At 42.9% G+C, this 12041-nt stretch overlaps 1 long non-coding RNA gene across 1 annotated transcript; it reads right to left on the bottom strand.

The window, feature by feature from the left end:
* Positions 1-2984: 2984 nt before the first annotated feature.
* Positions 2985-9595, bottom strand: LOC122462358. Its single transcript, XR_006284859.1, has 3 exons — positions 9468-9595; positions 6257-6330; positions 2985-4062 (listed from the first exon to the last, which is right to left on the bottom strand). It is a non-coding gene; the product is annotated as an uncharacterized LOC122462358 (long non-coding RNA).
* Between the last annotated feature and the right edge of the window lie 2446 nt (positions 9596-12041).

Below are 12041 nucleotides of genomic sequence, written 5' to 3'. Positions count from 1 at the left end.
ATTTATGGGACAGCTGGTGGAGCAGAATGGAGTGAAGCCCCATGGAGAGGTGGGGCAGTCAGCTTCGGACCATGTAAGGTGCCCCTTAAAGCCACCCCCCCGCATTTTCACCCAGGCTGGGAGGTAAAACTCTGCAGATAAACTTTTGAACTCTGGGGCTGTACTGACCAGGGACAGAGACTTTTGGGTTGTTGGACTTGTCAAGGTTCCTTCCCCACTCTGAAATCTAGGGTACAGATGTGGAGACCTGCATGAAAGCCTCCTAAGCTTACTTTTACCAGCTTAGGTTAAAACTTCCCCAAGATACAAACTATTTTACCTTTTGCCCTTAGATGTTTGGTGGTGGCAGCGATAAAGTCCAACCGGTATATTACTGGGAAAGAGCCCGTTTGGAAACGTCTTCCCCCCCACACACACACACAAAATCCTCCCTTACCTTTACACCCCCTTTCCTGGGGAAGGCTTGATAAAAATCCTCACCAATTTGCATAGGTGAACACAGACCCAAACCTTTGGATCTTAAGAACAATGAAAAAGCATTCAGATTCTTAAAAGAAGAATTTTAATAGAAGAAAAAGTAAAGAATCACCTCTGTGAAATCAGGATGGTAAATACCTTACAGGGTAATCAGATTCAAAACATAGAGAATCCCTCTAGGCAAAACCTTAAGTTACAAAAAGACACAAAAACAGGAATCTACATTCCATTCAGCACAGTTTATTTTCTCAGCCATTTAAAGGAATCAGAATCTAACACATCTGTAGATAGATTACTTACTAAGTTCTAAGACTCCATTCCTGTTTTGTCCCCAGCAAAGGCATCACACAGACAGACAAAGAGAGAGAGGCTTTGTTTCTCCCTCCCCTCAGCTTTTGAAAGTATCTTGTCTCCTCATTGGTCATTTTGGTCAGGTGCCAGGGAGGTTATCCTAGTTTCTTAACCCTTTACAGGTGAAAGGGTTTTTCCTCTGGCCAGGAAGGATCTTAAAGGTGTTTACCCTTCCCTTTATATTTATGATAGAACTTTTGGGACTTTGGGTGAGTTTTGGGTTGCTGGACTCAAGAACCAAAGGGAAAGGACATGGCCCAATTTGCTTGGGGTGGGGTTTTGCTCATGGGTTGTTTTATGAATCCTGTTGGTGGTGTTTCCCCAACATAATGCCACATTGTTTCTTTCCGTTATTAAAAGGCTTTTGCTACACTCAGATTCTGTGCTTACGAGAGGGGAAGTATTGCCTCTTAGAGGCGCCCGGGGGGTGGCGGGGGGAAGGGAGAGAGAGATTTGTCCCAGGTCACTGGGTGGGGACTCGAGCCGGTTTTGCATTGTGTTATTGGAATGGAACCCCTAGATACTGAACCCGGCCCTTGTTGCTGACAACTGACAGGCAGAAGGGTTACATATGGTTTGTACTCACATACATACCTACATCCTTGAGGTGTGTCTTTCCTCTACTTCCCTAAGCCATGCCGCACTGCCTATATTGCTATTTATACCCATGCTAGAGGGGCTATGTACGCTACACCAGTGGTTCTCAATCAGGGATCTGGGGCCCACCAAAATAAACCAGAGAGCAGGGCCAGCATTACATTTGCTGGGGCCCAGGGCAGAAAGCTGAAGCCAAAGCCCCATCGCCCGGGGCTAAAGCTGAAGTCCGAGCAACTTAGCTTCATGGGGCCCCAGGCAAGTGCCCTGCTTGCTACCACCTAACACCAGCCTGGCTTTTAATCTACTGGATATGTTGAAAAACAGTTTTGTTGTGGCACAGGTGGGGAGTGGAGTTTTTTTTAATAGCATGTTGGGGGGGGGGGGGGGGAAGGTAAGGTTGACAACCCCTGTGCTTCATGCTGCTGAAAGGAGAGTGTAGTGTAGACATACCCATAATGGATTTCTTTTTTATTTTGGCCATTCCCCCTTATCCACCCAAAGTCATCCATTGCTGTAGCATTGTTCTGTAAGAGAGCAAAACTGATTTAAACAGTTTCTTATATACCTTAAGAGGCTATTTAGGTCCCTATTCATCCCTGCATTGATGCAAAGTCCAGCGCAAGGAGTAACAGGGGCTTGTATCCCCCTCCCCCATCTTGGATCTACTAGGGGCCATTTCAGGCCTCAGCACAGGTTAGGACACTAGTCTAACACACACCCAGCTTCTCATGGCCCCCACAACCCTGTGATAGCCAGTGGAAAGCTGGGGCTGTTATGCTAATTTAGGCCTTGCCATGTCCAAGTCTTTGCATTTAAGAGGGTAAAAGGTGACAAAGGCCATCTTAAAACTTAATACAATAAACAAAATTTGGAAGCAATCAAAATGGTAGAAACTGGACAATGTTTAAACAAAATGATGATTAAGGGTTTCAAGGTTTCTGGGGATGTCACAAAACAATTGTAGCAACAGGTCAACATGTTAGGATAAAAAGAAGTGCACATGAATGGAATTACTGGGTGTTTCTTTTAACTGGTCAATTTCAATTCAATCAGTTTGCCCCTCCTTGATGGGCACTGATTTTCTGTGGGTCAGTAGGCAACTTCCTTAAGCTTCCAAGAAAGAATAGGGGAAGAAGAAGAAGGATGTCTCTCCATTCTGGGTACTACAACCTATTGTTCCCCCAAAATTGCCATAAAATCCTTCGGCTTCCATCTTCCTGAACCTGGATGATAATGTAAGCAGACACTGAGAGGGAACCTGACCTGATGACATCACCTCAATTGGTTCAACTAAATTCTAAACAACACCTTCAACGTGAGCCTAAGTTTCTTGCTGTCACCCCCATCCCTCTGGTGTTAATTTCCTCCAACTTTTCTTCTGTCTCTCTCTCCTATCTTTAAATCTGGGAGCGTAATGTAGTAAAGTTATTCCATGGGCACGTCAGTGATAGAAAGGAAGAGATGTGTCATTTGATTCATAAAAATATATTTAATCATAATTTCAATGGTGTCACCCTCTATGGCATGGTGGTAGGGACTCACTACTCGCACCCCCCAGATCCAGGTCCTTCAGTTGGTGGAAATTTTAATACCCATTTTCTATGATGCTATGTTATCATTCAAAAGCTCTTTCTCCCATGAACACATGATACCAAACATGACAGACCTAGAACAATTATGTAGATATATAGTCAAGAAAGTGTTTAAAAATCAACCTTTTAACATTAAACATGAACATAGGGCTTCATTGCTTACATAAAAAAAGACACGGCTCTTTGGTAATCCTAAGGAAGTTAGCCTTAACATGTAGGACTGAAAATATTTTTTCATCATAGTCAGCATCAGTGTCATTTCTATCAAGGGCACCTCTGCTAGACACACTGATCCTCATCCATGCTGCACTCGCACATCTCTGTACAAGGTAGGCTGCTGGCCAACCATTTGCAGTGTGGTGAACATCTGGTCTTTGCACAGAAGCATTTGATTAGCTGAAGGATTGATTTAGGAGTGCATGGTATTTCACACAACCGATTTAATCAATCTTCCAAGACCCATCTATGCTCTGACAGGGGAGGGTAGTTTTAGATGCACTCAATCTTTCTGGAGCCATTCCATTGCTTGATAATTTGCTCTCTTGACAACAGGCATAAATGCACCCCTTGTCAGTGGAAGTTTTTCCTCCTTTGTCTGCTTCTTGGAAAAAACATCCACAAATGGAGCTCTGCAAGTGTCATAGTGTTGGTCTTCAAATGGCAAATTCTGCATAAACTGGAATGCTGCCCTGGCAACATGGGATGAGGATCATCATGGCATATTATTAGCTATTGAACAGGGTTGGAAGGACCCACGAGTAGCCTCACGACACGTTTTGATTTAGTTCTGTGTATGTATTTGTAGATGCGTTTCATCTGCATAAGGAACGTTAACTGAACCAAGTGATCAGTGGGGTTAGCAGGGATACATACGTGGGTCATTCGCTCTGGCACCTTGTGTAATGCCAACTTAAAGGACTATACCTTTCTCCTAAAATGGTATGGTACGGTATGTCGTGGATGCCTGGATCATTTGAGAGTACATCTTCAGTCTCTTCATCTGAAGTCATACTCAATGATTTTTTGCTTCTGGAGTTCATCTCACCTTTGTACAATAACCAAGTGAGATCAAGGTTAGTGAACATAGAAAGCTGTACTGTAGTCAATTTAACTGCTGTTTCATTGAAAACTGGGCTTCCTAATTTTTTGGACTCTGGTAGAAAAGTAAATGAATCAGGAAGCTCCTTCAAGAATGGTTCTTTGCTGCTCTGGACAGCACTCGAGGCTGGGACTGGTCCCTGATAATATGCTCCTGATAGCAGACCGCAACAGTAGAATGAAGGGTACCTTTCCCATCTGCTGTATCTTCAAGGAAATCTAACTTAGCAACAGCACAAAATATAAACTTACCCTTGACTAGGTCTGGGCAACGTACAATGCTTCATTCAGTTCCATGTGGCAAAGAACCTTATTTGCATCTACAGTCTCCAGGCAAAGTACTTTGTTATAGTCAGTGGAGGAGCCAATGCTGTGCGTAAGGGACATGAGGAATTTGCTATGAGTTTTGGAATGAATTGTTAAACCAAGTGCCATTTGTAGTGATAGATTTTGCATATGCCGCCCCAGATTTTTCATGAAACAGTCTGCAGTGGCATGGCCCCCCTGCCACAATGACAGGGGGACCCGCAAAATGCAGGACAAATCTCATCTGACAACCTGCCCCTGAGATCTGGCTGGTGGCACAGAAGGGCTCAGGCAGGCAGGCTTCCTGCATTCTGTGGTCCCATGCTGCTCCCGGAAGCAGCTGGCTACTGGCACATCTTTACATGCCCCTGGCAGGCAGGAGGCGGCTCTGCGCGCTGCCCCCAATCCAGGTAGTGCACAGAGACCCACTGCCCCCTCCCCCTAAGGGGCACGCCAAGATGTGCCAGCAGCAGGGCTAAGGTGGCTCCTGCCCATGCTGCCTCCATCCCTTCATGCCATGCCACTCCCGAAAGCGGCCAGCATGTCCCTGCGGCCCCTGGGGTGTGTGTCTCTCTGCGCATTGCCCCTGCCCCAAGTACCAACTCTGTAGCTCCCAATGGGAGCTGCAGGGGCGGCACCTGCAGTCAGCAACACGCAGACACCCTGGTCCCTCCATGCCTAGGAGCCACTGCCAGAGGGGTGTCCCGGTAGCTTTGGGAGCCACGCTGCCCAAGGTAAACACCACCTCCTGACTCCTCCCCCATCCCAACCCCCTGCCCCAGCCCAGAGTCCGCACCCAAACCTCATCTCAGAGCCTGCACCCCTCACCCCCTCCCACACCCCAACCCCCTGCCCCAGCCCAGAGCCCGCACCCAAATTCCCTCCCAGAGCCCAACCCCCAAACCCCTACCCCAATCAAGGTACCTCACTTTATTTTTCATTTACTTCCTAGATGAGAGAATGTTCTTTTTCTTGGCTGGGTCCTGAGTGGGAGCCCTGAAAATGAAGCTGCGTACAGCGCCCCACTAACTCTAAATCCACCACTGTGCTGCACAGTTGTTTACGTGCTGGATGCCTGCCTTTCACTTAAGCACTTGTACATGAGGCTTTGGGATAGAGTGGCAGTTTTGTGCGCTACTTGCTTACTGTCATACTTGGTTGTGCTAAAGTCACTGCGACCACTGGTACACCACTTAAAGTAGTAGTAGTATAGGTCACACAATATTTTCCTCAGATATGGATCCCTGAAACTCACTAACTGCAGGACAATGTTTTTCCATTAAAATTTAGCAGATGCAGAGTCTTCGTACTATTTGCCAGACAACAGCCTAATTCTAGTGACACTTTGCCAGGTGCTAAAGTGGCTAATAAGGTTGCTTGCTATGTGCTGTGCCTATGACTTTTCAGTAGCTAAACTGAAAGGGAGAGACAGAAAATGAAACTGCATCTTATCTTGTCTGTCCTTTCATTTTGTTTTAAAAAGAACAGGACTGGACTCCAACAGCCCCAAAACTACCATCTAAAGCTGACTGTTTCTTTTCACTCCAATGAGGGAATTTAACACTATCTTTAATACCATTGTAAAAGGGTGTCAAGCAAAGACTTTCTTTGAAAGACTGTTACCTGGGGTTCTTTCAACGAAAGCTCTTGGTAACTTTTACTTTGTGTGAGGTAGTGTCAGGAAATAAATCAGGGGAGACAGCCATCTGACCAATAGGTGGCTGGCACAAACAGGACAACACAAGAGTGCTTTCACTTAAAGCTAAACTTTAGTCTTAAGCACTTACACACATCCGCAACAGGTTAGTAGAACACCCCCAACCCTTGATCATTACCAAAGCTGAGTGTGGCTCTCGAGTGGCACAGCAGCAGGCTTCTAGTGGCCAAATCATCCGTCTGTCGGTGGGGACTGCAAGATGTATCCAGAGGGAGAGTCCAAAAAGAGTCCAACTACCTCAAACTTTTCCCCCTTATTTGTACATTAGGCATGTCCCTTAAAGAAAACTTGTTACAAGTAGTTTCAGTGGTCCAGCAAAAGATTCCTTCTGATTATTGATTAACCAGGTGTGGGTTTTTCCAGAGTTTTCAGCCTTGAGGCCCCCCAGTAGACATTCCTGGGGCACATCCTACTCTTCTAAGATGCATGTATCAGCCACTACAACAATTCTTATCAGGAAGGACGCGGAGCCAAGCTGCCCTCTCTGTAGCACCCAAAGACCGCCTTCCCCTCCTTCCTTGGTTAAGCTAAGCCTGCTGACTTGGCTGCTTTTAGCAATAAGCCATAGTGGTTCCAGGTACTTTACTGGTTTGCCAAAGTCTCCCTGTACATATACAGGTAAACAGAAAATTAATTGTTCAGTGCCTAGCACAATGGCATCTAGTAGATGAGGGATTGTAAGTGCTACAGTTAAATAATTAATTTCCAGATGTTTTAATCCTGTCTAATAAAGAGTTAAAATGAATTTTAAGGTGGCTGTATGCACTGGGAGTATGCAAACCTCAGACTGCACTTTCATCGCTTGTGAAACCAAAAAGGAACTATTGTGATCTAGTCTGACCTCCTAGACAGCACAGGCCATAGGCCTTCTGTCAAGGTTCCTTCCCCACTCTGAACTCTAGGGTACAGATGTGGGGACCTGCATGAAAACCTCCTAAGCTTACTTTTACCAGCTTAGGTTAAAACTTCCCCAGGGTACAAATTATTTTACTCTTTGCCCTTGGACTTCCACTGCCACCACCGAACATTTATCCGGCTTTATTTTATTAGGAAAGCATTGTTTGGAAACGTCTTTCCCCTCAAAATCCTCCCAACCCTTGCACCCTACTTCCTGGGGAAGGTTTGATAAAAATCCTCACCAATTTGCATAGGTGACCACAGACCCAAACCCTTGGATCTTAAGAACAATGAAAAAAAGCATTCAGTTCTTGAAAAGTAGTAACAGTAAAAAAGTAGTAACAATAAAAAGGAATCACCTCTATAAAATCAGGATGGTAAATACCTTACAGGGTAATTAGATTCAAAACATAGAGAATCCCTCTAGGCAAAACCTTAAGTTACAAAAAGACACACAGACAGGAATATCCATTCTATATAGCACAGCTTAATTTCTCAGCCATTTAAAGAAATCATAATCTAACACATATCTAGCTAGATTACTTACTAAGTTCTAAGACTCCATTCCTGTTCTGTCCCCGGCAAAAGCATCACACAGACTCTTTGTTTTTCCCTCCCCCCAGCTTTTGAAAGCATCTTGTCTCCTCATTGGTCATTTTGGTCAGGTGCCAGCGAGGTTATCCTAGCTTCTTAACCCTTTACAGGTGAGAGGATTTTTCCTCTGGCCAGGAGGGATTTTAAAGGGGTTTACCCTTCCCTTTATATTTATGACACCTTCCCTGAATGAATTTCTATTGTAACTAGAACATATCTTATCTTAACTTGATTTTAAAATTGCAGATGATGGAGAATCCACCACAACCCTTGTAAGTTGTTCCAATGATTAATTATCCTCACTGTTAAAAATCTGAGGTTTACTTCACACCTGAATATGTCTAGCTTCCACCTCCAGCCAGTAGCTTATTATACCTTTGCCTGCTAGACTGAAGAACTCTATCAAATTTCTGTACCCCCTGTAGGTACTTTTAAACTGTGATTAAGTCACCCCTTAGCTTGCTCTTGGTTTAATTAAACAGATTGAGCTCCTTGAGTCAACCACTACAAAGTAGGTTTTCCAGTCCTTTAATTATTCTTATGGCTCTTCTCTGAACCCTCTCCAATTTATCAACATCTTTCTTGAGTTGTTGACACCAGAATTGGACACAGTATTCCAGTAGCGGCTACACCAATAGCAAATATAGAGGTAATATAATCTTCCAGCTACTACTTGATAATCCCATTTATACATCCAAGGATTGCATTTGCCCTTTTGGCCACAGCATAGCATTGGGAGCACATGTTCAGCTGATTATTCACCATGTCTCTCGTCTTTTTCAGAGTCTCTGTTTTCCCAGATATAGTTCCCCAGCCTGTAAGTACGACCTGCATTCTCTGTTCCTAGATGTATGACCTTATTTGCCCATACTGAAATGGATACTGTTTGCTTGCTCCCCAGTTATATATCAATCCGGATTGTTCTGTAACAGTGCCCTGTCTTCTTTAGTATTTAACACTCCTCCAATCTTTATGTAACTTGCACAATTTATCAGTAATGATTTTATGTTTTCTTCTAAGTCATTGATAAAGACATTAAATAGCATAGGGAACCCGCACTAGAAACACATCCATTCAATGATGGTTCACCATTTACAATTACATTTTGAGACTTATCAGGTAGTCAGTTATTAATCTATTTGATGTGTGCCATGCTGATTTTATATGATAGTTTCTTAATCAAAACATTGTGCAGTACCATGTCAAACACCTTACAGAAGTCTAAGTATATTACATCAACACTATTATGTTTATCAGCCAAACTTGTAATTTCATTAAGAAAAAGATAAATATCAAGTTAGTGTGACAAGATCAATTTTCCATAAACCCATGTTGATTGGGATTAATTATATTACTCTCCTTCAATTCTTTATTAATTGAGTCCTCTTTCAGCAATTCATCATTTTGTCTGGGATTAGAGTCAGAGTGACAGGCCTAGAATTTACCTAAACCATCCAGTTTACCCTTTTTACATATTGGCATGACATTAGCTTTCTTCCAGTCATCTGGAACTTCACCAGCATTCCAAGATTTATTAAAAATCAACATTAATGATCCAGAGATCTCCCACACCCACTCTTTTAACTCTTGGATACAAATTATCCAAACCTTCTGATTTAAAATGTCTAAGTTTAGTAGCTGCTGTTTAACATCTCCCTTATTTACTATTGGAATGGAAAAAAAAATCATCATCATCTGAATACATTATGTGGCTCTTTCCCAAACATATAACAGAAATATTTCTGCCTTTTCTGTATAATTATTGACACAGAATTGTTTAATGTTATAACAAGTATTTTAGAATGCCTTAAGCCTTTGGGGCCTGAGGCCTATCCTACCTCCATTTATCAGTAGGACAGGTGGTTGAAGAGAGTACAGCTGTGGTGGTCCTAACTGTAGCAAAGTTACAGCTCAGCTCACGGTACCCTTTGTTCCTTCAGGCAGCTAGGTCCAACTCTTTCCAAACCTAGTGAGAGAGACTAACCCAGTCCCTGGCTCACAGCCCTTTTATAGGGCCCAGCCTGGCCCTGATTGGCTGCCTCCCAGCCTTTTCTTATTGGCTTGCAGCCCCAGTGCTCTCCAAGGGCTGGCTTTTAACCCTTTCTGAGCCCTCTGCTCCCAGCTTCCCTCCTGTGACAGCTTATTCTCTGGCAGAATGGATGCAGGGCAACTGTATACACTGGGCCCATAATGACAGGTTTCAGAGTAGCAGCCATGTTAGTCTGTATCCGCAAAAAGAAAAGGAGACTGGGAGTGGATGTGTCATTACACAAAGTAAAACTATTTCCCCATGTTTATTCCCCCCCCCACCACTGTTCCTCACATGTTCTTGTCAACTGCTGGAAATAGCCCACCTTGATTGTCACCACAAAAGGGTTTTTTTTTTCTCTCCTGCTGGTAATAGCTCACCTTACCTGATCACTCTCGTTATAGTGTGTATGGTAACACCCATTGTTTCATGTTCTCTGTGTATATAAAATCTCCCCACTGTATTTTCCACTGCATACATCCGATGAAGTGAGCTGTAGCTCATGAATGCTTATGTTCAAATACATTTGATAGTCTCTAAGGTGCCACAAGTACTCCTTTTCTTTTTACTGGGCCCATAGTGTCCAGTGAGAGTGTTACACAGAATTTTATTGTTGTTTCTCCTTACTTCTGAGTTTTACTGTTAAAGGGTCATTACTATAATCCCATTTGAGAATAAGACTCTTGTACTCTTTCCAGACGGGAATTATACTTACTGCTTTCCAGACGGGAATTATACTTACTGCTTTCCAGACCTCTTCAGTCTCACAAATCTAGTGAGCTTTTTCAAATGGCCATTAAAGGCTAACTCATTTCCCCGAACCAAGTGTTACCTGGACCTGGTTCTTTGTCTACTTTAAGTGCATCTAACCATTTTCTAACCATTCCTGTTGTTAGATGTATAATACCTAGAGCACCTCCTTGTCTGTTGTCCCTGAAAAATTGATCCCTGGAAGCGATTCCTGGAACACTGATTTATAGTACTATTTCGTTTATTGCAGAAATGTAATTGGTATTATTAGCCCTACAAATCATCACATACTTACAAATGTAGTGATGTTTCATTCCATCATTTTCCACCTCTACCAATGAATGCTGCTCATTTTTTAAATGAAGGGCTTTTATTTAATTTTATCCCAATACACAGGATTATACTTTGTGTTAGTAATAAATTGGACTCCAGTGGGTGGTACTATTTTCCACCTTCCAAGACATTCTTGGTATTTTTGTTGGCTTTGTGGGAGGGAGACATCTGCTAGTATTTAATTTGTTTGTCTTTTATATTACTGTGTTGTGACTACAATAGATACAGCGTCAGATCCTCAGATGGTATGGAACCATGTTGACACCAGCTGAGAATCTGGCCAATACTGTCTGATTTTCACATTTCTTTGTCACATTCACAATGGGAAATTTAAAAAACACTTTGGTGTTTGTCGGGATAGAGAGACCACCTATTGAGAGCAAAGGTGAGACACTGCATCCCATATTCCTCATAATGATATTATGAGATATTATGACATAGTTATGATGTATTCTATGCAAGATAAGTCATATGGGATGTCATTGGAAATATGCTTATGTCATTTGCTTAATATGATTATCCTACTTGTATGCATGTATCACTTTTGTATCTGAAGTTATGAATATTGACTATGTAGCTGTATTTCACATGTAGTTACACCTGGGTAACACCCACTAGACAAGATGTTTTCATTCTAGATAGCTGGGTGAGGATGGGCCTATTCAGGACAATGAGCCATTAGGAAAACAATAGGCCTTAGGAGAAACTTATCTCCCACCTGGGGAGCTTTCCTGTGAACGCTCCAAACAGCCAGTGAGTGATGGCTCTACAAGGACATGTGATGAGACCACATGTCTCTAGATTCCATATTGGGATGTCAGTAATTTTCCACAGCAGTCTGGGAACTAAGCTTTGAAACAAAGGGTTCCCGCCATATGCAAAAGCTATATAAGGCAGGGAGTGACATCATTTGAGGTTCTTCACTGACTCCCCACCCAAGAAGGCTCCTGGAAACACCTGAGGAACAAAGACTGAACTGGGGGAAGTGCTGGACCCAGGCTAAAGGGATTTTTAGCCTGTGAATGCAGTACCTGGGGATTCCAAGTGCAGCTTGCCCCTTAAGAATCTGCAGCCTGCTTGTATCATCACTTAGGGTGAGAATCTGCTATTCATATCCAATCTATTTCATATATTAAGCTTAGTTTGCATTTTTTGTTTATTTGCTAGGTAATCTGCTTTGATATGTTTGCTATCCCTTATAATCACTTAAAATCTATCTTTTGTAGTTAATAAATTTGTTTATGCTTTATCTAAACCAGTGTGTGGGAATCATAACTCAGGGACAAAAGACTATTGTATA

This window comes from Chelonia mydas, chromosome 1 (assembly GCF_015237465.2).
Source record: "Chelonia mydas isolate rCheMyd1 chromosome 1, rCheMyd1.pri.v2, whole genome shotgun sequence".
In the NCBI taxonomy this organism is placed as follows: domain Eukaryota; kingdom Metazoa; phylum Chordata; order Testudines; family Cheloniidae; genus Chelonia; species Chelonia mydas.
The sequence above is the reverse complement of the archived record's forward strand: the minus strand, read 5'-3'. Positions and strand labels throughout refer to the sequence as shown.